The 14068-nt window shown below is 54.6% G+C and overlaps 1 protein-coding gene and 1 long non-coding RNA gene across 3 annotated transcripts in view; one reads left to right on the plus strand and one right to left on the minus strand.

Moving 5' to 3' along the window:
* SLC12A7 (solute carrier family 12 member 7) overlaps window positions 1-14068 on the minus strand; it is a 114150-nt gene that overhangs the window by 83740 nt on the left and 16342 nt on the right. The window lies entirely within an intron of this gene.
* Window positions 7423-13806, plus strand: LOC126062467 (uncharacterized). 2 transcript variants are annotated; one of them, XR_007514066.1, is made up of 4 exons: window positions 7423-7761; window positions 8588-8714; window positions 9019-11725; window positions 13028-13806. It is a non-coding gene; the product is annotated as an uncharacterized LOC126062467 (long non-coding RNA). The 2 variants fall into 2 exon arrangements; XR_007514065.1 differs by lacking the exon at window positions 13028-13806 and having other exon boundaries at window positions 9019-12182.

Raw genomic sequence — 14068 nt, forward strand, 5'->3', positions numbered from 1 at the left:
GCCTGCATTCTGCAGGTTGAATTCCTGAGTTGGTTCCTGGACAGTGACGTGTCCAACCCAGGAGGTGTCCCTGGGGGAGGCCTGCTGGGGGCAAACAGAAGACAGCAGGAGTATGGGTCCCTCCTCTCGTCCCTTCTCTCCTGGGGTCACAGCCTCTGCGAGGGGCAAAGGCAGTGCCGAAGACCTCTCAGCAGGATCGTTTCCCCCAAAGCCCTGTGTATGCAGCCGCAGCGGGCTGGGTGGGAGGCCTGCCCAGGCCAAAGCACAGGGAACACAGCAGATTCTGTCTCAGGGGAGCAGGACTGGCCACCACCAACCCTCACACCTGTCTGCCCTGGTTCACATCTCCTCCCTTCTTGGGCTCACTGTGCTGTGTGTGCCAAACTACTCAAGACCCTAAATCCAGACCCCAGGACCCAACATGGAGCCCAAGACCCACCAATGTAGAGCCTAGAACCCCACCCAGGCACAAAGTCAAGATTCCCAGCATGGAGCCAGGGACCCCCAACATGGAGCTGGGACCCCAGCATGCGTCTAGGACCCCCAACATGGAGCCAAGACCCCCAACCAGAGCCAGCATCCCTGATATGGAGCTGGGACCCCCAACATGGGGCTGGGACTCCCAACACAGAGCCAGGATCCCAAGGCAGAGCTGGGATCCCCAGCGTGGAGCCTGGGACCCCAAACATGGAGCTGTAGCCCCAACACACAGCCAGGACCCCCGATGCAGAGCTCAAGGCAGGACCAGTACCTCAGGGCCTATGACGGCTGCCTCATATCTTCTGGGCCACTGGCGCTCCTCAGCTCTGGGATACTAGAGGGACACTTGCCAGGGCCAGCTCTCCCCTTCTGTTTCCCGAGGTCTGTGGGGCTGTCCGCCGCCCCCCACTGCCCCCTGCCCTCTTCTGGGTGTCAGCCCATCCTGTCTCTGTATCGCCCTTACTTGGTTTCTTAGAAACGAGAGCTGCATCAACCTGTCCTTGCTCTTTTGAGCAAAAACAGTATCATATTTGGTAAAACAAAAAGTCACAAGGACAACTTAACACTGCAACTGAAGGATGCAAGTCAGCTCCAAATCCCCAGGACTTCAGTGGGCCCTTCCCCTCTGGGCCTCAGTGGCAGGCACCTCTGGGAACCCAGCTGCCCCCTCCCCAAGATGGTGGAGGAAGAGATTTCAAGGCGGAGAGGCTTCACACCTGCCAGGTGTGGATCTCCAACACCGTCTTCACAGACACCAGTGAGGGAGGACAAAGCCTCGCCTCCACGCAGGGCTGCTGCAGCCGGAGCCACCTCCACAAGTGTTCACGTGTCCATGGACAGCTCCCTCCCCCACGCTCTGAAGGCTTTCGGGGAAGGTCCTTTCTTTTCTCTCCAGGCTCCTGGTAGTGGCCCCAGGCATTCCTTGCTTGCGCTGCAGTGTCTCTCCTTCCACAAGGGCACCACTCAGAGGGATTTGGGCCTACCCCACCCAACAATAACTACCCCAGCAGGACCTCATGTTAGCTGGTTACATGGTCAAAGATCCTGTTTCCAAACAAGGTCACTTTGAGAGGTGCATCTCTTTTGGGGGACAGGATTCCATCATAACCCCCAGGGGAGCTCCCAGGCCAGACGCACACTCCATCTCAGCTTTCATAGATTCTGCCAAACAGCTTCCCGAACTGCACGAGCCTCTTAAGCTTTGAACTTCAAATTTTGCAAACTGAACCAGAACCTCTTTTTCTTGACTTTCGTCTCTATTCCATAAAGAGAAGTGAGAAGGGGAAATAGGTTTGATTTGATTCAGGAGATAATATTGGGGCCACTATTCCCTGTCCTAGAACGTGACCCAGCTGGCGCTGAGCTCACAAGGACACACCAGCTGGGCCTGAGGTATAAACACGATAGCTAGGACAATCCTGGGAAACATCTTCTAGGGAAGCTGTCTGATAAACAAGTCATAAAACAGCACAAAGACCCACATACCTTCTCCGTTAGCACTGAGCGAGGAGCAAGATTTCAGGACCAGTGAACACCCTGCTAACTGTTGTTAGCAAAACCATGTGCCAATGATTGTTAAGAAAGATGATTCAAAATGTAGAATCACGGTGATTTACCAGTTTCTGGCCAATCTGGGAAAAGGTGAAGCTTTCAGTGGTTTTGCCCATTTGTAATGTTAACACATACTGATGATTTGGTAACAATTCCCTGGACCCTGGCAGCATGTGTGTCCTTTTCCTACTTTTGCCTCTTTGAATATCTGCTGAATAAAACCTTTCTTTCTGCTTCACTCAACTTGATGATGTTTTTACCCTAAAACAGACTGACAAAATCTCCATTAGGTAACTATCTCTTGGTTTAATTTCCTCATTCAAACCTAAATATTTGGCTTGAATCACATGACAGAAGTCAGACTAAGAAGCTATTAAAGTCCACTGCTATCTGTAGAGAACCACTCTTTTGTGAAAATGCTGCAAGTCATCAATTTCTATTTTCTCTGGGCCCATACCCCCTCACTTTACCCATTGCCATCGAGTCGGTTCCAACTCACAGCGACCCTACAGGACAGAGTAGAACTGCCACATAGGGTTTCCAAGGAGCGGCTGGTAGATTCGAACTGCCAACCTTTTGGTTAGCAGCTGAGGTCTTAACCACTGCGCCACCAGGGCTCCTTTCTCAGGGCAATGAGTTAAAAACACATTTTAAAAATAAGCCCGCCTGGCTACTGCAATAGGTGTCATAACTCAAAATTCACCACCAATACAAGGTCAATCTGCCCCAAGTTTAATGGGTTGTTTCCTTCTTAAGAGACAAACCTCACAGGTCAAAAATATTTAATACAAAGATGCTGATGAGTAAAAAGAAAGAAAAATAATGATTAAAAAAAAACCCAAGGTCAACGAATTAACCACAAGCAGTTGCCATCAAGCCAGCTCCAACCCGTGGTGACCCCACGTGTGTTAGAGTAGAGCTGTGCTCCACGGGGTCTTCCACGGCTGATTTTCCACACGTGGATAGCCAGGCCTTTCTTCCAACGGTTGCTATGTGTCGGTCTTTCTTCCCAGGCATCTCTGGGTGGACTTGAACTTCCAACCTTTGAGTTAGCAGCCGAGCATGTTAACCGTTTGCACCACCCAGGGATTTCCAGAGCCAACTGTCTAATTGCCAGACTCCATATCTGAGGTGAAAAGGTGTGTAGGTTAGAAAAGGGAAGAGACGTGAGGCCTCCACTCTGGCAGGACGTGACCGCGGGCCTGCAGGGATGCAGCAGGGACGGAGACCAGAAAACGCGGGATGACATCTTTAACGTGCTGAAGGAAACAGTCATGCTCTCCACACCAGCAAACACGTTCACACAAACGAAAGCAAAATAAAGACATTTCCAGATAAGCAAAGGCTGGGAGGGGTCATCCCAAGCACAAAGCAAATGATTTCCCATGGAAGCGCGGAAACACAGGAAGGACATATATATGGGGGAATCCACGAGAACGGGGACTGCATCAGACAGCAATGATAACACAGTGTGGGGTTTCAGTATATAAAACCTGAAATATCTGTAGAATTAAAATACACAGCAACAACAGCATAAGAGATGGGGTGGGGTGGTGTTAGAATTAGTGTTTTATGGCCCTTGAATTGTTTAGAAGGAAGTCCCTGGGTGGTGGTAACAGTTCCCGAGCATGGCTGTTCGAGTCTACCCAGAGATGCCTCAGAAGAAAGGGCTGGCAATCTACTTCCAAAACATCAGCTACTGAGAACCCCAAGGCGCACACCCGACTCCGACACACACGGGGCTGCTGCGAGTCAAGCAAACAGCAGCCGGTCTAATGGGGGTAACATTCTGTTTTATATCTGGGTGGTGGTTCCACGATCACTTTTTGATTATTCAAGAAACAGTAAACTTAGGATTTGTGTACTTTTGGCTCTCCGGGTTGTATTAGTACAAGTTTACTCAGGAAGGAGACGGTGTCCATGAGGAAGATGCCGTGTGGGTGGAGGCTGGAAGGCCCGCCTGCTCCCACAGCCCCCAGCTTCAGCTGCCAGTGCTGCCGCCACGACATCAAACGCGTCGTCGCGGTTTGGCAGGAGGCCAGCTTTAAACTCGTCTCTAGTAAAACCAAGGTCACCGCCAGCCTGTTTGACAGATAATCTCTCTTAGTTGTTTGGAAGCAAAGAAATAAAATCTAAATAACGGAGCTATTACGGAAACAGGCAGGCCTGGCTCAAAGCTCAGCTCATCTCTCTGAGGGCACAGGGGATCCGGCACGCAGGAACCAGGGCAGCTAAGCGCTGCCACCAGCCATCCGGCCTGGGGGCTGGGGAGGTCTCGTTAGCAGCGGGATCCGATAGGGAGCCAGGGCACGGTGCTGGTTTCTTTCTGCTGTGGTTATTACAATCCTGCGTGTGCCCTCATCTTATCAATGGAAGGTTCTAGAATTAACTTTCTGGGGTGCAGGAAGCGTGTCTTGCCCTCTGTAGCATTTCCAGTGTCTGACAGGGGCCCATGGGGGCTCGACAAATATCGCTAAATAAAGAGCAGGCCCCACCAAGTGTGCACATGGGGTTTATAAGGGTGGCTGGGGTGGGACATCAACCCCACTTGGCTGGGCTGAGCATGCGTATGCGAGTGTGGGTGTGTGAATGGACGTCTGTGAGTGTGTGAGAACACGACTGTGTGTGTGACTGTGTGTTATTGTGTCTGAATTTAAGTTTTGTAGGAATACTCCAGATTGAGGCACCTGGCTGGAACAGGATAGCTAATCCCAGTTTGAATCAAACTCGTATTGTTAACTAGACTCCACTTTGAATCAGACTTCAGCTGACAGAAGAATTAGGCCTCTGGGCTCCTGAGAACGTAGCCACGGCTCCCCCAACCCTTAGGGCTCTTAGCTAACAAGGGTGGGGTGGAACGCTGATGATGAGGGAGATTATGGTGTTGATGGTCTCTCCTGCCCCTCCCCTCTTACGGATGGTCTACCTCCCTGCTCAGCTTCCCTGTTTTACCCCGGCAAAGGCTTACCGCCCCCTCAGGGTGTTGGAGCACTTGGGAGATTCCTCTCTGCCCTGTGTTTCACCAATTCAGGACCCTCAATAAATCTCTTTGCTTTTTACTTTTAACAGATTCAGAGATTTTACTCTTTGATAAAGTGTATGTGTGTAGATGCGAGTATATGTGTGTTATCGTGTATATGTGTGTATGTTTATGAGTGTGTGTGATTGTGTATGTACACATGTACGTATGTGAGAGTGAACATGCTAGTGTGTGTGTGTTTTATTACGTGTGTGTGTGTGAGAGAGAGAGAGAGAAAGAGCGAGTCATAGGGGCACACAAGGGCTTCACCATAATTCACACAACCATTCAGGGAGACATCTTGACTGAACAGTAAATCACTCCATGAAAAGCACAATTAAAACTATTTGGCTAGGCAACCAAAGCAGCGATGAACTTGGCCGTTCTTGTCTCAGGAGGGGCTGGGTGGTTTTGTTCTATGCCACAAATTGCCACTCCAGGCTGGTTTAGCACCTAAAAGGGAGTGTTCATCATGAAAAGGGGTGGACGAGACACCATCAGCTAGCTCCTGTACCCTTGGAGGCAAGGAGAGAGGGGTGTGAGGGGGACCTCGAGACGCAGGGGCACGCAGGTGAGGTGGTAAACAGGAGGGGCCGCAGCTGCTACAGGAGAAGTTTCCAGAAGGGCAGGGTAGAACATGGAATGGAGAGGAGCAGCTGGGGGGAGGGAAAAAGCCGAGACGGGCAGAGATTCAATAAAGGCCCAGTTGGGACTCCAACTTCCGGTAGTCAGACTGTAGGACCAGGAGGAGGGAGAATCCTGATCATCACCTTGTCCACTCAGCTCACCACTCACGGGCCACCTGCGGCTCCCGAGGGCCCCGGCTCCCTCCTGGAGATCAGGGGAAGTCCTTGCAGCGGGTCCATTAATGTCCTCCAAGACTGACATCCCCTGGAACCTCAGATAGTGACCTTACTTAGAAATAGAGTCTTGGCTGGTGTGGCTGAGTCAGGGATCCAGGTGAGGCAGTCACATGGATTGTCACCTGGATTGAGAGGTGGCAGGTGTGACTGAGTCAGGGATCCAGAGGAGGCAGTCGCCTGGTTTGGCAGGTGGCAGGTGTGACTGAGTCAGGGATACAAAGGAGGAAGTCACCTGGACTGGCAAAGCCTGGTGTCTGTACAAGAGGAGGACAGGACACACTAGACCCACCCAGAGGGGCAGGCATGTGAAGGTAGGGCAGAGACGAAGTGATGTGGCCAGCAGCCAGAGAATGCCTGGAGCCACCCAGATACAAGGAAGGACCTCCCCCAGGGCTCTAAGGGAGCCTGGTCCCACAGACCCCTTGATTTTAGACTCCCAGTCTCCATAACTCTAAGAGAACAAATCTCTGTGGATCAGGGCCACCCTGTTTGCAGTGCTTTGTTATGGAGCCCCGGGGTACCCATACAGTCCTCCAGAACCCATAGCCTCCTGAGCCTAGGACAAGATGCAGAGCACCAGGCTGGGACCTAGGGCAGGGGACAGCTCCACCCACCCACAGAGTGTGGGGCACTGCTTGCTTAGGGGAGGCAGCAGGGGGCCATGCCAGGGACGGAAGATCCTTAAACACGGGGGGCGGGGCTGCTGTCACCCAAACAGACCCCCTACCCATTAGCAGTCACTTCCCGCCCCCCCAGGCCACAACCACCCTCTGAGCTCTGTGTCTATAGGTGGGATCTCCAGTTTTTAAAGGCTAGTGATTTCCCTGCTTTTAAAGCCTGTGCAGTTCCGTAGGAGGGGGTTTGTCACTACTGCTCCCAAACCGTGAAAGCCGGGGTGGGGGGTGGGGGGCAAGGGAAGGAGAAGAGGGTAGAGTCTCGGGGAGTCTGGAATCCCCCACAAGGGCTGGGGTTGGCAGTGCGGGGTCAACCTGAGGCCCAGGCCCCTTGCTCCTCTCTGCGCCTCCGGCCCTTGGGTGATATGAGACCCCCACCCAGGCGGAACCACGAGTGTCCCAGGCCCCAGCGGGAGAGGGGGTGGTGGCCTCGGCTGCCTGGCTGGCACCTCGATCTTGGCTGGCCCTCTACTGTGACTGGGCGAACTTGGGTGTGTTGGGCCTGGGCTCCCAAAGCCACACAGCAACATCGGAACACCCTGGCCTCCCCACAAGCACGTGTTGTTTTCAGGAGGAAGTGCCAGCACCCCTCTGTCGGAACATAATTTCTGGACGTGGTGAAACAGGAAAAAATGAAGATCCCGGAGCTGATGCAGTCAGAAACACCACGCCGCCCCACTTCAACACGGCATTGTCCCCAGCCCCGAAAGGCAGTGATTCAGAGGGGAAGGCGCCGCCGCTGTCGTCAGAGGAAACTGAACAGCCCATTGTCCCGAGGACTGCCGAATGGCTACCCGATGCTGCAGCTGGACGTCTGCCGCCTGGGGTCAGACTGAGGAAACGACCTCACTCTAGAGCCCTTCTCCATCCTACCCTACCTTAGCCCCTTCCGGGAGCATTTAGAAGTCATGCTGAAAGTCGCATGCGCTGAACGTTTGGTTCACAAGACTTGTCTGTAGTGCGGCCTTCCCTTGCCCCAGAAGATGACTTCCCTGACCACCCAGGGCCCTCCAGAAACGAGGACTTGCTTTCCAGGGGACAGAGGACCCCACCTGTGGGGGACCTTCAAGGAGCTGCCTGCCTGCCAACACACACCTCCCGAGGGCCTAGCAGATGGAGCACTTCAAGACATTGGGGCAGCCTTATGAGAGTCACGCCCTGAACCCCAACACAGGTGAGAGGATACAGGTACCAGTGTATCTTGAGACAGGCACCCACTTATCTATGTTCTCCCCACCCTCCCAGAGTCTGAAGTGCGGGACCAGGGAATGCGTGCAAGGCCCCAGTGCCCATCCAGGAGGGCCAATGGGTGCCCCCGATCTGTGGCTCCAGCCACTCTCCCACTCTTGGTCAGTCTGGCAGGGTGGAGGAAGGGGGCCCGTTGTGGACACCCCTGCCTATTCAGAGGGAGGGACAGGGAGTTTCCCAAGGGCACACCTGGGCAGGTGCAGGAAGCCCTCCCTACAGGGCCTTCCACTAAAACAGGGAGATCTGGCAGGCTGGGAGGGGCCAAGCTGGAGGCCCTCTTTCCAGGACAAAGCAGGAGACAGGAAGACTCAGGGGGAGAAGAGGGCAAGGGGGACCAGGGGAGAAGGAGGGAGACAGTGAAGAGGGAGGCTGGAGGAGAAAACGGGGGAAGAGGACAGCAGGAGGGGGGCGGGGAGGAGGAGAAGGGGGATAGGGAGGGAGGAGAGGGGAAAGAGGGGGGATGGAAGAGGTGGGGAACCATCCGGGAGCGGGGAGGCAGAGGCAGGAGCTGACTCGGAAAGGCTCCTCCTTCCCCAGGGGAGCAGCCTGGCCGGTGTGCGGGGTCGGGGGCAGAGGGGAGGAGGTGGGGTGATGAAGGGGCGGCAACGGAGAGCAGCCCTGAGAGGTCCCCACTGGAATATGACCCGTGGGCATTTTGTGGGGCCGGTTGGAGGGTCGGCAGGAAAGCAGGGAGTGGCCCCCCGGGAATGAGGGCCGAAGCTGGGCTGGAATCATCTAGACACCCTCCCCAGCAAGCCCTCCCAGCAGGATCAGGGAGGGGCGAGGGGATCACTGGAGCAAGTCTGACTTGACCCTGGACCTGTGACCCTGGACCTGTGACCCTGAACCTGCGCCGGGTCACTGGGGAGTCACGCCCAGGTGAAATCCTCCGGCCTTTAGCTCTACCGCCCGCAGACGTACTTCAGGGCCCCCACTGGGCCGCCCCAGACCCCGCCTATGCCCCGCCCCGAGGCCCCGCCCACCCGAGGTCCCGCCCCGAGGCTTCGCCCCGCCCAGGCCCCGCCCGCCCCTCCCCGCTCTCCAGAGGCCCCGCCCCCGAGGCTCCTCCCCGCTCTCCAGAGGCCCGCCCACCCGAGGCCCCTCCCCGTACTCCTCCCCGCTCTCCAGAGGCCCCGCCCCCCGGCGCTGCGGCCCTCCCGCGCCCCCTGCCGGCCGCCTGTAGGCATCGGTGAAGGGGTCCCAGGGCCGGGATGTCGCCCTTCGCATGACTGATGGCCCCACCGGACGTCTCCGCGCCCACAGCCTGCGCACTGGTTCCTGCGGGCGCCCGCGGCTGCGAGGTTTGAGGAAGGGGCGCCCGCCGCAGGGCCTTGTTCGCCGGGGAAGTGGGGCCGGGACGTGGGGACGCACCTGGTGCAGGCGGGCATCGTGGGCCCCAACAGCCCTGGCGGCCTCCTCGCAGCGCCGGGGCACGGGGGCCACCACAGGCCCCGGGGACAGCAGCGGAGGGGGCGGCCGGTGGCCGGCCTTCCCGAGCCCTCTAAAGCTGCATAGTGTTGGGAGCTTGGCCTCACCTGGAGCCAGGTGCCCAGGTGGGGCCAATCCACAGGCACCTCCCAGGGCCGCCCAGAGTCGCACTCAGGGATAAGCAGCTGCGCAGTGCGCTCCTGCCCCGAAGTCCTTGTCGGTGAGGTCCCCAGCCCTTCATCCACCACCTGTCCCGAGCTCCCCTCCAGCCCCTCGGTGAGGGTTCAGTGAAGCCCTGGGCTTCCCCATTTGTGTAGGCCTCACTCACCACCCTTTTTCACTATTTCTGTTTCATTTGTAAACTAAAACCAAGGCTGTTTCTCTCAGGTTTGAGTGCATTCCTCCCTCCCTTTCCCTTCCACAGAGAGCGGGTCCCCCATCCCACCTGGCCTCTGGGTCAGCCCCCTGTCCCCCATCCCGCTTGGCCTCTGGGTCAGCCCCCTGTCCACCATCCTGCCTGGCCTCTGGGTCAGCCTCCTGTCCCCCTACCCCCCATCCCACCTGGTCTCTGGGTCAGGCCCTGTCCCAGTGTCCTGGCCCCCACCTCCCTGCCTGCTTCACCCCTTCCCGTTCAGTGTGCCCCAGGCTTCCTTTCTCCTAGGGACAGCTCCCCAAGATGGCACGGTCATCAGTGTCCTGAAATGTCACTGTGATGGCATCCACAGTCAAAACGGCCCCCACTCAACATCATCAGGAAGATGCCAGTGAGAACCCCAACGAGACACCACCTCATGCCACTAGGATGGCAGTGATCAGAAAAACGGGGACAATAGGGGGTTGTGGAGACACTGAAACCCTCACTCATTGCTAGTGGGGTCGTAAAATGGTGCAGCTGCTGTGGAAAACAGTCCGGTGGTTTTTGAAAAGGTCAAACCTAGAGCTACCATAAAAAAACCCAGCAACTCCACTCCTGGGTAAACACCCCAAAGAACTAAAAGAAGGAATTCAAACAGACACCTGCATACCAACGCTCACTGTAGCTCTATTCACATTAGCCAAAAGTGGGAACAGCCCAAGTGCTCATCCACAGTGGATAAACACAATGTGGTCCACCCACACCATGGGATATTATTACTCAGTCACATAGAAAAATGAAGTTCTGATACGTACCATGACAAAGATGGACCCTGAACACATTGTGCTGAGCGAAATAAGTCAGACACAAGAGGACAAACACTGTATGATACCCCTTACATAAAACATCTAGAACAGGAAAATGTATAGAGACCTCATTGCTTGGGAAACACTGAGCTTCAGCTCAGGGTAATGGGAAAAGGTGGAAACGGACAGTGGTGAGGGTTGCCCAACGTGGTGAACACAACTAATGTCACTCAACTGCGTGTGTGAAGATTGCTGAAGCTGCGAGCGTTTGGTTACGTACATGTTTACCACAATAAAAACAACAAACAGAAGCTGTGCTTTCAGCTGGGGTTGGACTCAATAATGCCGTGTGTACCATTTTCACTGGAAACCCTGGTGGCACAGTGGTTAAGAACTCAGGCTGCTCACCAAAAGGTTGGCAGTTAGAATCCACCAGCTGCTCCTTGGAAACCCTGTGGGGCAGTTCTCAGTCCTACAGGGTCGCTGTGAGTCGGAATCGACTCAGCAGCGACAGGTTACAGTCATCATGCATCTTCTGTGCTTTTTCCTTTTTCATGGAATCTCATGGAATTTTAATAATTGGAATTTGTGGCTGTACTAAAGACTGAAAATACGTCCGGGTTTAAATACAATATTTTGTACATCTCAACTATTTATAATAAAAACAAACTGAAATAAAGAGGGCGAGAGGGAGGTTCTGCCCACAGCCCAAAAGGGAGCCAGACGAAACGCAGGTCGCACAGTTAACCCTGAACTTCACATAGGTGAGCAATAATTTTCCAGGTAGTGTGCTGCAAACAGTGCTTGTACTAAAAATCATCTGTTGTTTGTCGAAACTCATTTATCTGAAACTCGACTGGGCATGTTGTATTTCTCTCCACTAAGCCTGGCACCGATGCCGGCAGCTATGTGCGTGTGGACAAAGGTGTGGCTGACCTTCTCAGTGGGTCCACCCTGCGTGTCAAGACCCAGGGATGGAGGGTTCTTAAGTGCAATGGGACACGGTTCTCTACCCTCCCCTCTCCTCCCTACAGTCCTGGGGGAGCCCCTGAGAAGACGGCGGGGCTCAGCTCTGGCCTGAATAATTAGCCAGGTTTTTGTTGTTTTTAGTTAACAGGGCCTAAAGCAAGAACTGCCAGGGATGCAGCAAAAGCCTCCAGGGCCAGCTCCTCTGGCAGGGGGTTCGGGACGCCCACAACAGCCATCTTGGCAATCAGCTGGCAGGTCTGGGCCCGCTGGTGGACACCCCCACGGAGGTCACTCAGTGTTCACTGAAGCCGCGAGCTGGACACTGCCTCTTGGTGAGCAGCTCCATCTGCATAGGTTTTAGTTTCCACGTGGGGAATTCCACTGTGGAAACCAGGCTCCCCTGCAGCTTACTTTCTCAGTAACCCAGGGGGTGTGTCACCCTGATCAGCTAGCCAAGCAGAACGAGGGAGCTGGAGCCTGGAGCCAGAGGTGGGAGTGGGCTTGTCCTGACTGTGTGGCCTCAGGGAAGCTCTTCCTCTTGAACATCAGAGCACCTTGTGCAGTTGGAGAGAGAGTAGACAGTGTCCCCAGACCTGCTCAGTCACTGCATCATATGTGGTCACCAGGACACAGGATGGCCGCCCCAGGTTCCGAGTCTGGGATGCCAGCCTCCACCTCAAAAGCTGCCGACCCAAGTCCGATGTTCTAGGAGGCCTGGACAACCTTATTCCCTTCTAGTTGTACAGTCATGTGACTCCAGGTCGCCCAGATGTTTCTAGAGTGTGAGGTCTCCAGCACTATGCTAACCGCAGGTGCAGAGGGGCTCAGGGTGCACAGGAGGAATCTGCGGGGGGCTGCGGGGGGGCTGCCGGAAGCCTAGGGGACCTCACACAGTTGTAGCTCAGCATCCCCAGGCCCTTCCTGGGACAGTGCCCTTCATGTCAGCACCCCCAGGACCTTTCCTGGGAGGTGCAGCAGCCAAGAAGCCACAGGACTCAGTCCAGGAAATTAAAGTGAAGCCGTCTGCATCTCCGCCCTCCCATGATCTCTGTTTCCCCGTGGCGAGCCCAGCTAAGCTTCCTCTGCTTTCTGTTTCACTTGGCTCAGCCATGAATTCCCGAAAGTCTTCCATCCTGGATCGTGACCCCATGACGCTCTGGCACCTCTACTCTCAGAATGGGATTTTCTCTGAGCTCACAGCCTGGTTTCCCCCACCCTTTGCTAATCCGGCAGTTTGCTGAACCTCTGTGGGCCCCGCTTCCTCAATCGCCAGAGCTTCCGCAGAACCAAAGGCTGGGCCAGGGCTCCCCTCCCAGGGACTCAAAGCATAGGCCCAGGTCTAACACATACACACACCCCACACATACATACACACACATGCACACACACATACACGCACACATATATATACACACACACAAAGCACTGGGGACTGTAGTGACAGGACCCTGCTCCTCGTCCATCCACGCTGGTCTGCACCCTGAGACCACAGATGACAAGAGAACTCGGACCCACAAGCTGCAGTGGCCAGGCCGGGGGCCAAACCACATCTCACAGCACCCGGCACAGATGGCCAGGACCTGGTCAGTGACCGTAGATAGCTTCCTTGATTCTTGCCTCCACTTCTGACTCAGGACCAGCCAGAGGGACCAGAGATGCCTGACCATTCATGCAGGACCTGCCTCTGACTGCCGCCTGCTTCCCTGCATGGCCTCGTCAGGGCACCTGAAGCCCCTCCGCTTTCCCCGTGAGCCTCCCCGCTCCCACCTGCTTACGCGACTCTGCCAGATGCAGTGAGGGGCCGGCGCCCTTGCTGGAGTGGTTCGGAGTCCTTAGTTCCCGCTGTTCCTGTGGGGGATCTGTGTTTATTCCTAAAGCCCATCTAACTACAGTGCGAGGGTTAATTGTATGTGTCAACTGGCTATGGTTCCCAGTGGTTTGGCCAAATACTAGTTGTTCTATAATGTAGTGTCATGTACTGTACTGTAATCACCTTCCATGTTGTTGCTGTTGTTAGAATGCCATCGAGTCAGTTACAACTCATAGCGACCCCATGTACAAAAGACCCAAACACTGCCCAGTCCTGCACCATCCTCACAATCCTTGTTATGCTTGAGCCCACTGTTGCAGCCACTGTGTCAATCCATCCCTTGGAGGGTCTTCCTCTTTTTCACTGACCCTCTACTTTACCAAGCATGATGTCCTTCTCCAGGAACTGATCCCTCCTGATAATATGTCCAAAGTCTGTGAGACGTACTCTCGTCAACCTTGCTTCTAAGGAACATTCTGGTTGTACTTCTTCCAAGACATATTTGTTGGTTCTTTTGGCAGTCCATGATATATTCAATATTCCTTGCCAACACCACAATTCAAAGGCATTAATTCTTCTGTCTTCCATATTCATCGTCCAGCTTTTGCGTGCAGATGAGGCAATTGAAAAACCATGGCTTGGGTCAGGTGCACCTTAGTCTTCAAGGTGACGTCTTTGCTTTTCAAGACTTTAAAGAGGTCCTTTGCAGCAGATTTGCTCAATGCAATGCATCTTTTGATTTCTTGACTGCTGCTTCCATGGATGTTGATTGTAGATCCAAGTAAAACGAAATCCTTGACAGCTTCAACCTTTTCTGTTTATCATGATGTTGCTCATTGGTCCAGTTGTGAGGATTTTTGTTTTC

Source organism: Elephas maximus, chromosome 2 (genome assembly GCF_024166365.1).
Source record: "Elephas maximus indicus isolate mEleMax1 chromosome 2, mEleMax1 primary haplotype, whole genome shotgun sequence".
Classification (NCBI taxonomy): Eukaryota; Metazoa; Chordata; class Mammalia; order Proboscidea; family Elephantidae; genus Elephas; species Elephas maximus.